Source organism: Amblyomma mixtum, chromosome 9 (assembly GCF_055824585.1).
Source record: "Amblyomma mixtum isolate Tamu chromosome 9, ASM5582458v1, whole genome shotgun sequence".
NCBI lineage: Eukaryota > Metazoa > Arthropoda > Arachnida > Ixodida > Ixodidae > Amblyomma > Amblyomma mixtum.
In genome coordinates, this window is record NC_143020.1 from 15,916,915 (window position 1) to 15,928,948 (window position 12,034).

Genomic DNA, 12,034 nt, shown 5'->3' on the forward strand with positions numbered 1-12,034 from the left:
TGCAGTTTTCCATTGCACGTTACGTATAATCGGCAGTCAGGCGTTTACTAATAAATAAATAGAAAACGTGGTTTTCATTTTTGTTATTTATTTATCGTTTTGCTGATGCATACAGGAAAAGAGCGAACGCATCACCTGCGTCCGATTTGTGCTCATAAGCAAGATTGTTCTCCGTACAACACCATTGAAATGCATTGCTGTATATATATATATATATATATATATATATATATATATATATATATATATATATATATATATATATATATATATATATATATATATAAATATTCAGCAATGAATTTCAATGATGTTAATACAATATAATGCTTTTTAATATGCTACTACGCAGCACTGCTCACATGAACCGACCATGCCGTAACTATGTGTGTCATGCACAGAAGTTTCAATCAGTGCCGTAAAATCGCGACCTCTAGAGAAGAACAGCAGTATTTTTTTGCTTTTTCTTTACTAAAAAACGGAGTGTGTGGCATTATTGCCGAATATTTCTCTGTGGTCTGTTTGTGGTATGGAAAATATACAGCCTGTTAAAATGCGCTGAGAGGGCAGGCAAACATATAATTCCAAGTCCAGCACAGCCTACGCAGAGAACGCCGCTCATCAACCACACAAACAAAGGGAAGAGAGGAAACGCATCCTCACTTCTGAAAGAGGTGTTTAGACCAAGAGCTTGTTTACAAGCTTAGGGGGCACTCGCAGACACCAAGTAGGGCTTCCGTCCCATAGCAACAGATGTAAGCAAACTTTCTGAATGCAGTTTTATGCTTTCATAATCCACCAATACTGCTCTTCATGAAGAATGACCAAGTATATCTAAGAACTGATTGTATTAAGCAGCATTTCAAAGGCGATGTCATCACCATCAGGAGTCAAGTCCCACGAAGGTACGAGGCGTATGCGCGACCCATAGCAACACATGGAACGAAAACATTACAAAATAATTTTCACGCTTCAAAAGTACCAAGAGGGGGCTGTTAGTTAACATTTGGTGAGTACTTTCAAGAAGAGCGTCACAAATTGTGCTGCGTCATGTCGAATCTCTTTTTTTAAAACAGCACGATATTAAATGAGTGTAATGAAGCCAGACATACCCCCACAGGCGCTGTGCTCGCTGGGTGTTTTTCCGAATAGCGGAAGGTTCTCAAGGAGTCCAAGTTGCTGCCGCGTGCGACGCATTCCGTCGCTAAAGAAGTCTCCGAAACGAAACCAGTGGACCATATTACAAGAAAAAGCATTCTAATATGCAATGGCAACCGAACAGAAAAGAACCACGGAGTGTTGGTGATAACTGCGAAGACGATGCCCTGGGCTGCCTCCGACTATAGCGTTCCCTAGCGCGGCCTATATTTGTGAACATGGAGCAGAGTCATCGTCGGCCACTGCACGTGGCTCGTTTATCGTGCTGTTTGAGGAATGTATTCATTATAAACATTTATATGGTGTCTGTTTGGAAGGGTTAACGGCAGTATTTGAGAAGAAATGTAGTGGAGGTGGTATGATGTCGGACTACACAAGAAGCCTGCGCGATTCAGAGAAACTTGCAATGAGTATTGATCGCCTTTTGGAGGTAGTCGGTGTTCATATCAAGCATTTATCGCGGTGTTTGGAAAATATACAACACAATTTTTTTTATGCACATTATGTCACACTTTTCATCAATGTACTTGGTAAATGCTAACGTTCGGCCGTTTCCTTGGGTATTGCGAGAAAAAAAAAGAAAAATATTTGAGAATTTATTGCTTACACATGTTTCTATCGGTCGCACTCCAGCCCTCTTGAGAAGAGGGGACCGAATCCTACGTGCACGTATCGGGGCGTTTAAAAAATACGTAGCCTTTGTAGTAACGTTTAATATGTTCACAATCTGTTCCAGGATTTAATTTCTTTTTGTTTACAAAGCTACAACATCACAGACGCACTTTAAATCAGAAAACTCTTTAGGAACCATTTGTTTACATATTGTCGAATGTGCGCTTACCCTACTTTACACTTCCAGCCGGCACAGCCGTCGATAACAGCGCCATCGCGTCCTGTTTACGAGACATGCCGTGGTTGTTCAATACGCCGTGCGCACGGTGTATATCTCGGTGAGACCTAAACCCTATGTAATATCCTCGTGAAGAGGGCCTTTAGGGGTATCTTGAAATAAATAAATATGCAGCGCCTCTGAAATAGATATCGCAGTGTGTCAAACGTCACCAGTTGCAGTGCCCCCCATGCAGAGGCTGCGAGGGCCCAAAGAAGAGGAGGTTGCCACGGTCTCTAGACTAAACTTAATTTCCAATCCCGTTCCGGATAATTTGTGCCAAGTACTCACCGTGAACCTACGTACACCCTCATCTCCGACATCTGCGCACCTTTTCATACCGGCGTGTTGAAAACATACTTGGGTTGAGCCTGTGGGGCTACTGGCGTGGCATTTACAGCTCTCTTCGCCAAAATGAAGACAACTGCTCGTCTTTCCAACAGTGATGCTTCCTCCTCAGCGTTCAGTTGCTCTATAGCCACCAATACCATTCATATCTGCCTGTTTCACCTATTTTCTTCGACCTCTATTGCCTTAAAGCTATCACTGTGCTGTACGCCATCACTGCGCCTATTAGCTCCCGGCAATGCGCGTGAAGTAGCTCCCTTCATTCCCAACCACCTCATTTCTCCACAAGATGCTCCGAATCTTACTGTCCATCGACCGAGGACTCTTGAGCCCTTGTTTAAGGAATGACGCATCATCAACCTCACCGCTACATCTCACTTCAAATCTCACGTTCAAAATAATGGTGCCTCTCAGCCCTTCAACTGATACCTCTTCGACATTGTTGGCTCGGCACGTAAACGGCTACCGCTACAAGGGAGAAGAGCTTCTACCCTGCGCCACCCTCTTTAACAACACTTCGAGACAATCTAGCATTAAATTACCTCCGTTCTTTTCCTTTATGCGCCAAGTAATCATTCAGAATGGATACTCTTCTTTATTAGCGCTCAGGCATTTCCCAGTTTCCGACATTCTCTAAGTACACCGAAGAATCCCGTCAGCTCATTATAGCTATAGCTGTTGGTGTAAACAACTTAAGCGTTACTCCTGCCACTCGCCTCGATCCTATCCTCCAAACTCTTTTGTGTAGCTCTTGATGCCTGCCTCTACACTCGGTCTTCCCCAGAAGCTCCTTTTTCGGTATCACGGTTCTTACCACACCCTTAGCAAACAGTTCTTGTCAATTAAATAGTCAGAACACAGGGTTAGGAAAAGAGGGTCTCGTGATGACATTATGAGAGCGAGGCAACAGTCACTGAAACCGCCATATTTATGTCTTAACGAGCTCACCAATTCCCTACCCTTGTCGTCTGAAAACCTAAACGAGAGTCTCGGTTCTGATTCTCATGAAGTCGTAGGAAGCACAACAGTGTTCTCGCACATCTGCTTACTTCGCCATTCTATCAGGCTGCACATTGCTCTTCATGAATAAAAATGTTCTACCTCCACCGCATTGGACGAGCTCAGTGATGGTTGACAGTGCCAGAGTTAGGTAACAAAACAAACATACCCTCGAATTTAGAAGGTTCGACAGCTGTTGCCATGGTTGAAGTGGTAGACGAACTGCAGCGCAACACACCAACAAACGTGAACAGTGCAAAGTTGACACTGAGTGCTAGCACGTCCACTTGTCTCTATCCTCGTTTTTTGCTGTACCGAGCAGAATTTCGTCATGAAACTCCAACTAGCCCGCACAATTGAGTTTTAAATTAGTAGAGCACCGCACACGCCATGCAGAGATCAGGTGTTCGGTTTCCCGCCGACGGCGTGTCGTTTTCTCTTCTTGCCATGGGTATTCAATCACCTTACCGATGAAGACTGTTTTTTTACAAGTTTTCTGCTACGAACTGCTGAACGCTCCGCATGACCATGTGCGCACTGTCATGCTGTGCGCATCGCTCGCTGCAAGCCATACCCGCCTTGGCTGCAGCGTTTTTCTCCCTTGGAATTGAAGCTGACCGTCGGCCCTTGCAGCACCTCCACACACCTGCACACAGAAGTGCCCTCCTCAACCGATGCAGTGACTGTGGCCATAGCGGAGGCGATCCCCCATCACAACCACTTCTCGCCCTCCATCACCATACGTTCAGACTCTCAGGCTTCTCTACGAGCATTCGAATCTCAAGAACTGCCTACGCATATCCTAGATACTTTGCAACGCTACTTGACCACGCACCCCACACTCCATGTCCGTCTTGAATCAATTCCTGGTCACAAAGACATACCGAAGAATGAGCTTCCTCACGCGTTGGCCAGTGAAAAAATTCTACAGCGCCAGCCGAGTGTTTGGCAAGCCTACTATAATCCCAAGGCAGACAGTCAAGAACATCGTAAACATCTTTGCAATTTGCGGCACCTACAACTAGCCCTTCTCTTCGCCTCCCATTGATAGTGCGATGCCGACGCCGCTTTCATTCTATAGGCACAGAGAAGCTCCTATGCCTGTGAACTGTATTTCCACTATATATTTCACAAACCTGGCAATCTCGCCTTTGGGTGTGTGGTGACCGTCCCTCAAACACCCATGCATATTGGTTACTGCTGCGCGCCCTTAACTCCGCCAGCATATTTACCTCACATCAAGTACCTTGCTCCTCTCACCTCACGTGGGCCCAATGGACCGCTCCGCCAAACTTCCTGCAGCCCGTCCTCTGGTCGCTGACTGTTGCCCACATCCGGCACATCCAAACAACACATCTTATCTCTCCTCTTACATCCTAACCTACCCCTCTCTTACAGTTGGCTGCAAAATACCAAGCAACTGAATGAGGTTATTTTTCCTACAGCCATTTTTGCTTATTCGTTATTTATTTATTTACTGATGCATTCACGTTACTCCTAAAGGCTCTCCAGAGGAGGGTATGTAAGGTGGGATTTGTTCTGCGAAGCTTCACAACGGGAGCAGGGCTAACAGCAGTCCGAGGTCAGCTGGTCGACAGGAGCGTGCACCAGGCGATGGCAATGCGGCTCGCGCGTAGGCCCGTCGTCTTCCTTACAATGGCCCCCGGACAGAAGAGGAGCCATCCTGGCGACTTAAGGGACAGACAAGACAGCGGGGTCGTAGTATCTCTTGAGGCGGTGTATATGGAGAGTCTCACGGCCGCGGCGTCTGAGATCGGGTGACGACGTGAGGGGCTCAACAATGTAGTTGACGGGAAATGTTTGCTGCAAGACGCGGTAGGGCCCGTGATACCTAGCGAGCAATTTCCTGGAGAGGCCTGGAGTACGGGGAGGTATCCACAGCCAGACAAGAGAGCCGGTCGAGAAATGCTGGTGAGGTTGATCTTCATCGTGGCGGGTTTTCTGGGGGGTCTGGGTAGCTGTCGTGAGCGACCGGGCGATCTGGCGGCAGTCTTCGACGGGCCTTGCGGCTTCCGAAACGGTGGTACATTCAGATGCGTCAGGGTGGTAGGGGAGAACAGTATCAATGGGAACGGAGGGATGTCGGCCGTAAAGGAGAAAGAAAGGAGAAAATCCGGTTGTAGACTGCGTAGCAGTATTGTACGCGAATGTAATATACGGGAGAATGAGGTCCCAGTTGGTGTGGTTCGAACCAATGTATAGCCAGCATGTCCCCCAGAGTTCGGTTAAAGCGTTCAGTGAGGCCGTTTGTCTGAGGGTGGTAAGCGGTGCAAGTCCGATGGATGACGTTGCACTCACGGAGAAGAGTTTTGATGACGTCAGATAAGAAGACACGACCTCTGTCGCTAAAGAGTTTTTTTTTCTTTATTTTGTCACGGATTCTCTCCGTGTAGGGGGCCGAGGTAAAGGCAAAATGCCTGACAGAGCCTCTGCGCCCCCACAGTTCAAGGCAGCATAACGTGTCATTTACACACATATTTGCTAAACATTTTTAGCACACAACAGAAAGCAAAAAAAATTCAGTTATTTAGATCACATGTCTTCACAGCATTAGTTTTTCTTGAACATTGTATATTTTAAAGAGGAAGAAAAGGCATATGCAATAGGCATTATGTAATAACAAAATTGGCTTGCATCAGAAGCCAATCAAAGAAAATAAAAACCACAATTCATTGGTCCGAAAAATAAATCGCATATGCAGTAAATAGATCAGTACATACAAGCATTGCAGAAAAAAACAAGGTTTAGACTGATGGTAGGGTACATGCTGAAACAATGGCAAATATATTGTACAACCGAACAGATAAATAACATAACATAATATAACATAAATAATAGAAATAACATAACATAATGCAACGTAGCTGAGGTTACATGTGTTATCAGGGATGAGCGCAAGTTAACAAAAAGAGAATGCAATGTCACTGCCCACTAATAGCTTTTTACAGTTCTTTTTGAAGTTGTGGAAGGATTGTGTGTATTGTACATTAAAGTGATCACTGTTTAATATGTTAATTGTTTGATAATTCAATGTTTGGCTTCCATAATTAGTTCTTGTGGCGGGCTTGAGATGGTGTGGTCTACGTATTGGGTATGAAGTGCAACTGTCTACGGGTATTGTGTGCAGCCTATTTTTGTAAATCCACTGAAGTAGTTTGAAATAATAAACTTGATCTGCTTTAAGCATGCTGTGTTTAATGAAGAGCGGTTTTGTTCGGAGTCCTCGTTTGTCACCAATATAGTTTTCACACATTCTCAATATTTTCTTTTGTATCATGATTAGTTTGTTGTAGTTTGAAGCTGTCGTAGTTCCCCATACTAGAATGCCGTAACTGAGTTTTGAATAAAAAAGTGAATAGTATAATGCTTGCTTCAACCAGGTGGGTAGTATATTTTGTATTTTATACATGCAACCAGTAACTCGAGATAGCTCACTTTTTAATTTGTTAACGTGAGTATTCCATGTTAGGTGCTCTGTAAACCATACGCCCAAGAACTTTTGCTCTGTGACTTCTTCCAGTAGCGTGTCCTCAAATTTCGGATGAACACAGTAGGGGTCTCTTTTATTTGCTCGCTTAAAAATTATGTATTTGGTTTTGCATGTGTTTAAACTCAGCCGGTTGCTTTTAAGCCATCTGGAAAGATGCAGGAGGTAACTGTTAGCTGATGATTCTATGCCCTCTTTTGTGGTGCCAGTGAAGAAGATATTTGTGTCGTCAGCATACATTATTATTTCAGGGGAGTTTGGTATTGACGTTATATCATTTATGTATACAAGAAAGAAGAGGGGTCCTAAGATTGATCCTTGAGGGACGCCATATTCGACTTTCAATTTTTGTGACACCAGACTGTCGACGCATACATACTGATACCGATTTGAGAGATATGATGTAATTAAATTAATTCGCTGCACCTCGGGCACCGTACACAGCAAGCTTCTTAAGAAGGATATCGTGTTGCACAGTATCGAATGCCTTTTTCAAGTCCAAGAAGATTCTCAGAGTAAGCAGTTTGTTTTCGATGTTTTCAATTATTTTGTCCTTTATGTTTATCAAAGCTTGTTCTGCAGACTTACCCTTTTGAAAGCCATACTGCGACTTGGTAATTACATCGTGTTTATGAAAAAAAGACGAGAGCCTATCATTGATAACACGCTCAAATATCTTGGAAAATACCGGCAGAACAGATATTGGCCTGTAGTTGGTAAGCTTTTTCTCATCTCCACCTTTATAAACAGGGGTGACCTTAGCTATTTTTAATTCATCTGGGAACACACCACGTGTAAGCATCTCGTTTATTATATGTGTTAATACAGGACTAATAAGATGAGCGACATGCTTGACAGGTAGGGTCTTTATTTCGTCTTCCCCGCCTGCAGCTTTGCTTTCTAGCGCCATGATAATTCTTTCAATTTCAGCAGGGGTCGCTGGTTCAAGCATAATGGAATCAACCTGCCCTCCAGTCATAAAACTATGCACTTCTGAGTTTTGTCCACTATATACCCCTGTGCTAATAAAGTGTCGATTCATTTCATTCACCAGCTCTTTCCCAACTACGCTGGCATTATCGATTACAATTTCATTCACGATATGTGTTTTTCGCCCTCGGCCAGTTAAATCGTTCACAGTATTCCACAGTCTGCGTTGATCTTTCTGAATGTCGTGAAATTTTCTTTCGTAATAATCATCTTTTGCCTCTTTCAGATCGAAGTTTAATTTGTTTCTGAATCTTTTAAACTCTGTCAATATGTCGCAATTTCGAGAATATGTCGCAATTTCACACGGAGCACCGTGTCGAAGGATGAATCGACGCAGAAGAAAGGATGGCACAACCTGGGCCGTGGCAGCAGAGAGCGCGGCGATTTCAGCATACCTCGTGAGGTGATCGACGGCAACAATGACCCATCGTTTGCCAGAAGCAGTATACGTGAGGGGCCCGTATAAATCGATGCCAATGCGGTCGAAAGGGCGAGGCGGACAAGACAGCGGCTGCAACTCGCCAGCAATACGGTTGGTGGGTTTCTTGCGGCGTTGGCAGTCGAGACAGGAGTGTACTTATTGCAAAACGAAATTGTACATGCCACGCCAGTAGTAGCGGAGGCGGATGCGCGTGTAAGTCATGAAAAAGCCCGCGTGACCGCATTGCAAGTCAGCGTGAAAACATGAACAGATATAGGACCTGAGGTGGCGAGTTATGACGAGGAGCCATTTTCGTCCATCAGAATGATAATTACGGCGATAAAGCAGGTTATCTCTGACCTCAAAGTGTGCAACTTGACGGCGCAGGGCGCGGGATGGCACAACTGCCGATGGGTCGGAGAGAAAGTCGAGAGGAGCACGAATCCAGTGATCCGTGCGCTGCTCAGAAGGCAGGTCACTGATGGTGGGAGACGGAACCGGGGCGTCGATTTCGCAGAGGCTAGCAAGTTCGGCGGGGAGCGGGGAGCGAGACTAGGCGTCGGCGTCCTGATGTTTGCGGCCCGACCGGTACACAACTCGGATGTTGTATTCTTGAAGACGCAGCGCCCATCGCGCCAGGCGGCCGGAAGGATCCTTTAGTGAGGAAAGCCAACAAAGAGCGTGATGATCCGTAACGACGTCGAAGGGACGGCCGTACACGTAAAGGCGATACTTGCCTAAGGCCCACACAATGGCGAGACACTCTTTTTCAGTCACAGAGTAGTGAGACTCAGCCTTGGTAAGTGTGCGGCTGGCATAGGCAAGGACATATTCGTCGAAGCCAGATTTGCGTTGGGCGAACACTGCACCAAGACCAATACCACTGGCATCCGTGTGGACTTCAGTGGTGGCCGCCGGGTCGAAATGTCGCAAGATGGATGGTGCTATGAGGAGACGACGCAAGGTGTTGTAGGCGTCATCGCATGCGGGTGACCAAGCCGAAAAGTCAACATTGGTGCCGAGCAACTGAGTCAAAGGGGCAGCAATTGAGGCAAAGTTGCGAATGAAACGTCTACAATAAGAGCAGAACCCTAGGAAGCTGCTAAGTTCCTTAGTGGTGGAAGGTTTGGGAAACTCAGTCTCGGCTCGAAGCTTCGCAGCTTCGAAGCTTACCTAAAATTGTAATTTCGCGGGCAGCAAAGGTGCATTTTTTTAAGTTCAGCTGCAGGCCTGCGTTTCTGATGCATTTCAAGACGTGCTTCAGGCGACATAGATGCGTTTCAAAGTCGGGCGAAAAGATAACTATATCGTCCAGGTAGCACAAGCATGTCTTCTACTTGAGACCACGCAAAACGGTATCCATCATTCGCTCGAAAGTAGCAGGAGCGTTACACAGGCCAAAAGGCATGACGTTAAACTCGTAGAGGCCGTCGGAGGTCACAAACGCGGTTTTGGCACGATCTGCAGCTGCCATTGGGACCTGCCAATAACCAGAGCCTAAATCTAGGGAAGAAAAGAGCTCCGCGCCTTGGAGACAGTCCAGAGCGTCATCAATACGGGGCAAAGGGTAGAAGTCTTTGCGTGTGATCGTATTAATGCGGCGGTAATCGACGCAAAATCGAACGGAGCCATCCTTCTTCTTGACGAGGACACCCGGGGAGGCCCAGGCGCTGGTGGAAGGCGCTGGTAATAACGCCGCTCTGAAGCATGGTGTCTACCTTTTCTTCAATAACTCGTCGTTCAGCGGCGGAAACACGATATGGGCGCTGGCGCAGAGGGGCATGGGCGCCGGTGTCAATGCGGTGTTCCACAGTCGTTGTGCGTCCCAAAACACGTTGGTGACAATCGAAGGAAGAGCGAAACTCCTCAAGAAGCGCAAGAAGCTGGGTTCGCTGAGTTGACGGAAGACTGGTGTCAATAGAGCGAAGAAACAGATCGGTCGACAACGTGGCGGGCGCAGGAGTAGGTGAGCTGAGGGCGTCCATGGCGACCGGCGGTGATTCTGCGGCAGCGTCGGGGAGGTTTAAAACATAATCAAAGAGCTGCACGGTTCCGACGCAATCCCCGCGGCGCAATGCGAAGGGGCTGGAAAACGGGTTTTAGACCCACAGTGCGGTGAGGCCGGCGGATAAAGTGAGCAGGGCATAAGGCAGAGGCAGACAATGGCGGCGTAGAAAAGTAGGAGACGGCGTGAAGATGACACTGGCATCGCGAACGCAGTCACAGGAGAGGCACAATCACGGAAGAGCACGCAGGAATATGGGTAATGTCGGCGACAAAATCTTTGGTAGAAACAGGGGCACCGCAAATTTCAGTCTCTGGCAGCGTAGAGAGCAGCGTAGAGAGGTCGCATAGAGCAGGAGCACAGTCGATGACCGCATTGTGGAGCGTTAGGAAGCCCCAGCCCAAGATGATCGAATGCGAACAGGACGGCAGAACAATGAACTCGACCAAATATAAAATGCCTTCTATGAACACGCTGCTAACGGTTGGATGAGGTGCGCACTTGCAGTTCGTAACGACAGGCCAGAAAGGGGCGTCTTCACTTTCCTCAGAGAGCGGCAAAGCGCTGCATCCATGACAGAAACCGCAGCACCGGTGTCGACAAGCGCCATGACAGGTACGCCCTCTACAAAAACTTCAATTAAATTAGCAGCAGACAAACGAGGCCTTTCAAATTTCGACGACTGCGCAGTTCTCGCCTCAGGAACTGCGGCACCTAGTTTTCCTCTTGAGTGGTCGAGGGGCGCCGTCGCATCGGAGAGATGGAGCAACGGCGTGGAGAAGGCGAACGGCGTCCAGAGAAGGCGGTGCGCTCAGGAGACAGAGAACGGCTTCAAGGCGGCTCTGCAGGAGGCGAATACTGTCGCTGGGACCAGTAACCGGAAACTCTTGGACGTGGTCGTGAGGCGTTTATGCGTCGACAGCAAAGCCGCGCCACATGACCTGGCAAGCCGCAGAAGTAGCAGATCGGGCGGTTGTCAGGCGTGCCCAGTTGAGCTGGCGGTCGAATGTTATCAGGCGTGCCCCAGGAGGTTTGCAGATGAGCAGGCGGTGGAATAAAAGCAGCAGGCTCTCGAAAAGGACCAGGAGGCAGAGCATAGGTAGGTGGTCTAGGTCGCGCAACAACCTCCGCATAGGTCAGCGGGGCCGCGAGAGGGGTGGGCTGAGGGGCTTGTGGGAGAGCCTCAGCGACCTGTTCTTGAATAACGTGCCTCAGAGTCGGAGTTATGTGTGCTGATGGCTCTTGATGGCATGAAATAAGCGAGAGCTGCCGAGCAACTTCTTCACTGATGAAACTCTTGATTTGCGGCAGGAGCGGGGACTGGTCTCTTGCATCGCTCAGGCCAGCAAGCGGGCCGATGCTCGTGGTGTGTTCGCCTGCTTGCGTAGTTCGTCGAAGCTTTGACATAGGGTGATGACTTCGGCGACGGTGCGCAGGTCTCGCGCCAACAACATCTCAAAGGCGTCGTCATCTATGCCTTTGAGGATATGCCTGATCTTGTCGGCTTCCGTCATCTGTGCATTCACCCTCTTGCACAGGTCTACGACATCCTCTTACGGCCATCATCTTAGTAACTATTGGGGCACCTTTAAGCTTTCTTTTAATGAACCACAGTTTTCGTATCGCTTGAACCGGTATCAGAAATGTGTGCTGTCAGAAATTGCCACTCCTAAGTACGTACACGTCTGTACTGCTAAAACAGGTGTACCGCAAAGC